The sequence below is a fragment of the Scophthalmus maximus genome, chromosome 4, assembly GCF_022379125.1.
Source record: "Scophthalmus maximus strain ysfricsl-2021 chromosome 4, ASM2237912v1, whole genome shotgun sequence".
Classification (NCBI taxonomy): Eukaryota; Metazoa; Chordata; class Actinopteri; order Pleuronectiformes; family Scophthalmidae; genus Scophthalmus; species Scophthalmus maximus.
In genome coordinates, this window is record NC_061518.1 from 27939955 (window position 1) to 27949332 (window position 9378).

General features: G+C 41.2%; 1 long non-coding RNA gene across 1 annotated transcript; it reads left to right on the forward strand.

The window, feature by feature from the left end:
* The first annotated feature begins 6831 nt into the window (after positions 1-6831).
* Positions 6832-7244, forward strand: LOC118302463. The gene is made up of 3 exons (XR_004790567.2): positions 6832-6884; positions 6985-7017; positions 7099-7244. It is a non-coding gene; the product is annotated as an uncharacterized LOC118302463 (long non-coding RNA).
* Positions 7245-9378: the final 2134 nt, after the last annotated feature.

Consider the following 9378-nt stretch of genomic DNA (forward strand, 5'->3'; position numbering starts at 1 on the left):
CGCCTCTATTTACTCCAGCTGGAGGAGAAGGACACGCCCACTGCGCGCGAGCGCCGCCTTGCCGCACGCCGTGCGTGCCTGTGCGTGTGCGCGTTTTGGAGAGGGTATTCCTAATTCCTTGATTCCTTGCACGCCTACATATTTGCGAGGGAGAAGCCAGGGCCTAGTTGTTCAAAGAGGACTCTGATCCAAGCAGAGAGGGCTGGATTCAGACTGGATTCCAGGAACAAAATGCTATTGAAATTGGTACATGTATTCATATTTTGAACCTGAATGATACCCATTATAGTGGTAAAGTAGATTAATTAGAAATGTGGCTTTTGGTATAGCAAAGTTACACTAAAGGATTTTTTATGTTATTTTTTATTTTTTTATCTTTTAAATAAATGATCTCTGAGTGACTGGCTATTCTACCTGTTACATACCGAGCAGCCTTCAGTGTCATATGCAGTTCTATTGAAACCACTGGTAATGCCAGGGTTTGGACTTGACCAGGCGTCGCATTGAAGTCCTCATGGTGACTTCTTGATCATTGCTCGTAGCCGGCTTGAAGCCTCAAAAAGTCCATTGACCTGACGTGCCGCGTCATAACATTCCTCCACTGAAATGCTACTCTGTGCTGGGTCCATGCTGGTTGTTTCTTTCTGTTACGGCGGATGTAGGAACTGGACCCAAAAATGCAGAGGTGGAGAAGAAAAATTAAATGAAAAGAGACTTACTGTGCCCCAATAAAACAAAAACAAAATGCAACTGAAGGTGTTAATGGAGAGAGGAGAACGGGAAGTGCAGAAACACAAGGAAGGAAACCACAGAGTAAAACAGGAAATCACCAATTCAAGATACAAAGGAAATAAAGGTAGCTTAACTAAAACCTAGACACAAGGAAAGTCATTACAAAACAGGAAATAATAAGAAGGGGACCAAGGAATAATAATCAAACAAAAGTCCGCTAGAAACAAGTCCGTGAGGGCAGAATCATGACATATGGGATGGAGCTGTTTGAGGATTTAAACATGTACAACTCTATTGGTGGTGTGTGTTTTTTTCATGGCAGTCGATTTTTATAATCTCTTAATCTATTAATATATTTTTGTTAAAAGTCGAATTTTTGTTGGACATCAAGTGTCACTTTCTGCAAGACGAAGCATTTTCAATTGGGACCAACACTGTACATGACTCCTCAAGTTTTATTTTATACTTTCTGGCCATACATAGAATCTTTAAAATCGTTGAGTGGAAAAATAAAGGGTGCCACGTGTCAACACCTGCCTGAATCTGACAGAGAGTTGCTCTTAGCGGAGAAAGATTGTCATGAACTCTAATTCTTGTATACTCGGACCAGCACTGCATTTCTTGTCCAAGGACCTCGTGAACCACATTGTAAGGAAGCCCAGTTTCAGCGCCACTGTGGAAAGATGTTACAGATGAGGAGATAGGGATCAGACCTGAAGTTTGTCATTGTTTCGTGTGACAGATCCTCACTTCTATCAGGGAGAAAGAATTGAAGCAAAAAGAAATTCATCCCAGTTTTCAGAGTTGTGCACCGTTTGGCTGACCATTGCATATAAAGCATTTCTATAAATATTATTATTATTATAAAAGAGGACATTTTGGGGACAGGGATGGGTTTTACTAAGTCTTACAAAGTCTTTTTAATCGGTCCAGGAAGCAGAATCAGTGGAATCTCTGCAAAATGTACTTCTGCAAAACAGCACCATTTGCCAAACTGCTGGACGTTTCCAACGTGTGACGACATCCGAGTAGAAGCATTCACTTGTGGAGGAGTACCGTAGATGGTACATTATACACAGAAACCAGACTGTTATTCAAAGGTAATATTCTCTGCCAACGTTCATCAAATGTGTCATAATACTTTCCCGTCCCATGATTTGGCATACTTTGATAATGCTTATCAGACAAGATTGTGAGACATTTGGTTTTGGCAACACCTAAGAGTTTGCGTATCGCTCTCACACATGGTATTACAGAAAGTGGGTTTGGTGGAAAGTTTGAAAAGTCAGGTGTCTTAAACCCTGGGATAGTTACCATGGTAACTGATAAAGTATTTGTTACATGATCATTGTTCCTAATAGATTCAAAGTTACTTTTCGTTTCTGTTGAGGTCAGCTGAACAAGAATTTGGACCCAAGATGCAGACGACCAGACTCAATGAAAGTTTTAACAGATTTAATAGTCTTTCAAGCAATAGAGGGTGAGGATGGAGGGTGGCGACATTGAGCAGTTAGGTAGAGAAGCAGGAGCAAGTAAGCCTGAGTTCGGCAATGGTCTCCTGACTGAGTTCAAGGCTTGGGCTGAGTTCCGGGACTTTTCACCTGGCACTGCCTGCCTCAGAAACTTAGCAAGAACGATGAGAAGACAAAATCAGCTTCGGGAAAATCACCAAACAAGATCTAAACAAAGCCAACTGTCCGAGTGTTTTACCACGGTCGGGACAAAACAATCTGGCGATGAATGGATTACAGGTTTTGCCTATTGCTTACACAATATTGTATTTTCTCTTTTCGCGTTGTGTCTTCTGATTTGGCATTGTATTATCTCTTTTGGTATTGTGTTTTCTCTTTTGGCGTTGTGTTTTCTCTTTTGGCATTGTGTTTTCTCTTTTGGCGTTGTGTTTACTCTATTGGCGTTGTGTTTACTCTTTTGGCATTGTAATTTTGCAATTCAGGGCCACCGTACCCCAGTGATGCTGGCAGCTCATGACGCCAGTCCTTGATGACTTTTGCTATGTTCAAAAGAAGACAAAGTGAAACTTATGTCTAAAATCACCACATAAATAATTACATTACATTATATATGTGTATGTGTTAAGTAATGTTCAATGTGCAGAGTACTAAGTATAAAAACTTAGGGGGGCAGTCTTCAGTCAAGTGATGGGGTAGTAGGTGTTCTTTGGCTCAGCGAAATTGGCAAGCTGACCAAGCACAGAAAGAAACCCCTGCTGAAATTCTTTCTGGAGGCACCCGGTTTCTTATGCCTTAGACTGAGGAAAGGCCAGCTCCTTTCTCTTCATTTCCCTTTCCTCTGCCTGGCTCCAGTAGCAGCTGCATGGAGACATGTCTTCGTACCAACAACATAATAAGAATGAGGTCAGTTATTGGTTCATCGCTTGCTCATGGGTATTGCCACGTCTCCAAATAATCATGACATCTTCATGGTGTCAATGTAGGCACATCTCTTCTTTTGCTTTTCCGCCACATTTAAATATCTGCCACTATCAGCGCAAACATGAAGAAATACGAATCTACTGTACAACAAGAGTAATTTATGAGGTATGTTTTTTACTGTAATGTATTGGATCGGATTTTACTTCTTCTTTCTTCCGATATCCGACCCAGTCATTTTGGCCAATATCAACTATTGGACCGAGCCATCCATACTAGTCACAGTTGTGCTTGCCTGAGCTATGAATAACAACAATAATCCATTGCTGATGAGCAGTCCAAAGACTGAAGAGTTGTAATTCAAAAAACATTGATGTGATTTTTTTTTAACATGGTCTGAGCAAGAGAATTTGGGCAAGGTGAGAGATGGAGAGAGCACGAGCGCTGCCCTTCATTGAAACTATTGCAAAAAGTGTCCATTTTATGTAATGACGCTGGTGTGACGACGTCAATATGACTACCAACAGATCTTTACTCTCTTTTTGCAGGGACATGCACAGTACATGCATGTGTGGTAGCCTTGGCTACAGTATGTTCCATCCTATTGAATGTTGAGAAGGTCCATACAATAGGTGTCCATTTTTACTTTGTGTGAATATTCAGCTATTTTTAATTGATTCTAGACGACTACTGAATACTGAGGAGGATGATTGTATATGTGTTATTGGTAATCTATTATGTGCTAATAAGTGTCTCTCGACAGTAAGTGAAAACATTTTGATTGGACCCAGTGGTACATTGTGCTTTCAGGCCCTGAGATACGTTGTTTCCACCACTTCCATTTTGTGAGACTCTGTATTCCGTCCTTGCGTGTGACATTTCATCGCATCTAAATCTAATTTACTGCCGTGAATGTGAGATGAGCAACATTGCTGAAAAAATATAATTACTGAGAATAATAAAAGCAAACCTCTAACTAAACCCCTGTCTCCATTTAGTCTCTGGACCAATATCCCAGGTGCTGCAGTTGACTTTTCTCTGATCCGCCTGTGCCCACATCCGCAGTTGTTCAACTGTCTCCACAACTCCAAATTGATTTTATCTTATTTTAAGATAAGAAACGATAAATGTTGTCTTGAGCATAAAAAAACAACGTGTGACCTGGCTGTCACACTGATGAATCGCATTATTAGTATATATTATCAATCAATGATTGTCAATTTTGTAAAAGTATTAAGTTATTGCCCAAGAGCAAAGGGGGGTTATAATACACCTATGTCATATATAAAGGTTCTGCCATTTGGGTTTGCCAAATTTCTGGACCCCAAAAAAGTTTGAATTGCTTTTTGTGGATTAAGACTTGTAGGGTCATGGTTTAGAGAATGCATAATGCATTATGTGTTATCCTTGGTTCAAATCCCTCCAGTGCCTCGTGGCAAACATCCCCCGTTGTTTTACTAATGAAGGACTACTTTATCTTTACATTGACAGGTCCTCACTGTTTGTAAGAATTCTGGGACCTCATTTTAACATGTCAGGTTGTCCTTATATATGTATGAACGTTGGTAAATCAGTCCCACTCTCGCGAATGCAATATCTCAGGAACATCTGAAAGCTATTTCCGAAATTTTGGCTTCAAGGATGAACCATAGACCGTATATAAAAATGAACATAATCAGCATTAAATACTATTCGGATTAAAATGGTAAAATGATGACTTCATCATTTTAGTTAAATTTAAGCAGATTTTATGTTCGACTCATCAAAGGTCAAATTCACGAAGACTTTTCTGGCCGTTGTTCAAATCAAGGATTTCACCAGTCTCGTCCACAGACAAAAACATATTCATCAACATTGATTTATTTTTAACAAAAACAACCGCAGTAAGTCTTCGCAGAATCACAAGATTCATCACTCTTCATCCTTAATCAATCTCTGCAAATCATCAACCACCAGTGTCTGGATTCCATGGGGGGAATTATCCTGCCCCTGCTCAGGACCGGACCGATGCCCTCATTTACACTACACAAGACACAATAGTTCTCGGCAATACGATGGCAGTACATTGCTAGGCTGCCATATCCACACCCTCGACCATGCCTCTCCCCCCACTGGAGAAATAGAAATGCCAAATGCATGCTGACATCAACATGGAGCCTTTTGAGTTACAGTGGGCCAGTGCCAGCATTTTATCTTTTGTCAAATCACAATGCAGGGCATTCAGCAGTATATTCAGTGTTTGTGTCCATATGTGTCAACAGGACAAAAGGAAAGCCAATTAAAAGTTAATGAGTGTAAGTCTTACCAAAAGGTCAAAAAGGGGGGAAACAAAACATAAAAGCATAAAAGGTTATGTCTCTCTGCAGATGTCCCAAATTAATGAAAGGGTGGTCCTGGGCCCTGGGCCTCTCTATGCCACAGACACTGTTCATGAATCAAGGGCAGGAGTTATCGGCACAGTTTGGCAGTTTCCACAAATAAAGCTGGTCAGCGTGGCATGCTCGTCGTAATGCAGTGGTAGAAAGGCCACACGTGCCAAGTTGATTTGCTTGAAATTGTACTTCCTTTGCCTCTGGCACCTTTCCTCTTCCACCACAATACACCGTGACATCAATTATGCTTGTGTTGAGGAATGTTTGGTGTAAAAAGGTTTGAGTCATATCAAAATCAACCTGCTTTCATCTTGTCTTTTCATAAAGAATTGGTTCTGCTGTGAAGTTGCACCAACATGTGGCACCAATTTTGACCTTTGCTGTGAGTTCAGCCACTTTTCTCACATAGCTATTTCTGACCACAGTTGCCCAAACGCTGTGAAATCTGAGTACCACTGTGTGACTTGTACTATGGGAGCCAAGATTCACCTATTAATTTGAAGGCATATCTCAAGAGGCTGTCTTTGATCAGGGGATTTTTTTTTTTGCTTTCATGATATTGCCCCTAGGTTTCACTGTAATTTCACATCAGTCCATGTAGATGGAGGCCATGTTGTGCTTCAATCTACTGGGGATTGAATGTGTTTTTTAAAGCACTTGGCACCTGGCACATATCTATCTGGTATGCTGGACAGCTGTGAACACATAATTGTTGCAGCTCCTTTAGCATGCTAGCTTCTGGACCTCACCCAAAGCACTCAGTCCAGAGGAACGAATTAGCCAACACATCACATGTTCAATTATGCATATTTTTTTTTATCATTGTTTTCTTTTTGGGGGGGGGGGGGGCTGAGTTCCAGCAGCAAATTTGCCATAAAAAATAACCTGCACTTGTGAACAGTTTTTGAAGCCTTCAAAATAAAAGCACGATCATTTGTCACTTGCTTAACTCCAGAGCCCTTGAGAAAGATAGTAGCGACATCTCCGTTAACTCCAATGGACCATTTTTTTCCCCCAGCAATGGCGGCTCATGGAGCCTCTCAATGGTTCCTGAAGTGAGCAGCAGCACATTAGAGTAGCAGCAGAATGGATCAACGGACCGTCTGTGTTGCAATTATGAAGGGTTTAAATAATGAGATTGTATATTATCAGCACATGTGAATCAAATCACCATGCCGATGCCGTTTACAGGCCTCATGCGTCTCACAGCCTCGTCATCACGAATGTCGAATTTACAGACTTTAAATCTGCCCCAGACGAATTTCATTTCCTCAAAGAAAATAAACCTCTAGGCTTCACTTCACTCCAGCTGCAATATTCTCGTTCTCATTTGGGTCATGAGTCAAGGAGAGCTCTCACTCAGTTTGCGTCCGCTGCCACAGTGCGACACGTGAGTATGATAGTAAAGCTGTGAAAGCTCAGTCTCGTATTCAGGTTACAATATTGCTGGAGATCCAGAAACTGAGAAGCTGTACTTTACTTCATTTTAGATGCACTGGGAAGAGGAAACAGAAGAAACCGTTGTAAGTGTGAATGTGTGACTGTAACCGGCTGTGAGGACTTTTTCGTGTTGCCACTCATAATAATATAATAATTTTGCTCAGACTGTTTTGGTTTCCGTGACAGGACGGAGAGGGAGATTTGTATGGCAGACATGTTGCAGATGTCGTGCGTTTGAGGATGTGCGCCCATGAAGGTGTGTATTTATGTCACAGTTCTTTGCTTTTATGAAAATCTACACATTCACTTTCTGTGATATTTGATCAGGAACACTAAATTATATACTCTCTGTTTCCCCCCTGACAAACAGGAAAACCTGTTACAGAAATCAACAACTTTTCAGCGTGCATATGATATTGTGTTCCTGGTCAAATATACCCATCACAGAGAGTGAATTTGCAAGTTCGTAATGAAAGCAAAAGAAATATTGCACAAATACCATGTTTGTTTTGGGCAATAGAATTGACATATGAATGTTATAAAAAAATTGTGATGGGTTTTTACTGGAAACAGAATAAATAAAAAACAAATGAAAAATACAACTTGAACAGAAAAACAAACAAACAAAAACAGCATCTCAAAAAGGAGTATGTGCATGCTCTCCCCTGACAGTCGTCAGCGACAGGAGGAGGCAGCGAGCACTTTGAAACAGCATGTTGCCTCCAGCGGAGCTCAGAAAGCCGCTCGGATACAGAAAGCAGCTGGAGAAGAAGAGAAACCCACAGAGGTGCTGCTGCTGCTGCTGGGAACTCACACTGACTCTCACGTTCAGCTCCCACACACTTCCGCAGACGTTTGTTTGTTCCACAGACCAATACACCCTTCACTACATACTGCCATCCACACGCACGCACACAAACACACTCCCACACAAACACACACACACACGGTATTCACGCCGACCTCGTCTGGCCCAGTAGTCCTCATTGGGACCAACATCTGAGACACGGCAGAATGGGGACAATGAATGAAAGTCAACGCAGTGTAAGCTGTGCAGACTTCTGTGTTAAAATATAAGGACAAACGCGGTTGTAAGAGTTTGGCTTAAGTTGCAATAAAAAAAATCTCCCATGAATTAAAGCTACAGTGTGTAATATTTAGAAGAACGCATTCACAGAAATTGAATATATTGTGTGTTCATATATGTATAATCACCTGCAACAAAGAACCAATGTTTTTTCGTCAACTTTGAATGAGTTAAATATAGTAAGATTAGGGAGATCCGACCTCCGTGTAAGTCGCCATGTTTGCTACGTTGTGTTGTGCTGCATTACAGTTCCACTGCGACTCGGGAGGTCAGAAAAAAAGAACACTACCCCGACTTCCAGGGTCCGAGTTGTGAGGTATAATGGAAGGCAGCATTAAATAGGGTTGCAGAAAACGTTCCAGGATACGTCGCATTCGCGTGGAATCAACGGTGCGCCACCATAAAGTGTCCCCAGTCGGGTGCTCGGTTGCTTGCGGTTAGCAACTTTACCACCAGATGTCGCCAGACAAGTGTAAAAATTACACACTGGAGCTTTAAAATATATCATGCTAAGCAAATCAAATGGAGAGGTCAGAGCACTAGTAGCTCAAAATGATTTACGCAAGTTCTCCCACACTACACCGCTTCTCCGCACCCCACACTGGCTCCCAGTGGTGACCTTGAATCCGACTCAAGGCACTGGTACTTGCTCAACTCAATCCCGTCTGTTTTTCTGTCCTGGTTGGTTCCTCAACGTTGGAACGAGCTCTCCACTGACATCAGGACAGCAGATTAATAAACTATGGATGGCCCGATCCAATATTCCATATCGGTATAGGGGCAATATTGGCCAAAATGATCGGAATGAATAAGAAGTAAAATCCGATACATTACAGTAAACATACCAAATAAATGCCTATTTACACATCTAGTAAGCCTTGAACGACATTCCGGCATCATATTTTTGTTAATTTATAATGATTTAATCAACAGTTTACAGTTAAATTTGTTTTTTACTTGTTTGAACGGTGCTGACCAAAAAACATTCAGGCAAAAGTCTTTGGAGAAATAAAACAGCAGTGTTCCATAACTCTGTCATGTTGCTGATTATGTGTCTTCCTTTAGGGGAGTTGATTATTTGTTTCACAGTTGAGTATGAGGTTTTAGATGGCTGAGTTAAGCAGAGTGCATCCTTAACAATGCATTATTAATATTTTATTTTACGAGTGGGGAAAAGTTTTATCAGATTAGTAACGGATCGGTATCAGCAGATACTCAAGGTTGCAGGATCGGATCGGACACGGAAAAGTGGTGTCGTCCCATCCCTAGTAAAAACTCACCTGTTCAGACTGCACCTCAGTCCTTGAATCATTAAAATGGAAGAAAAAGATGAAAAAAAAATCTAAAATAAGGAGCA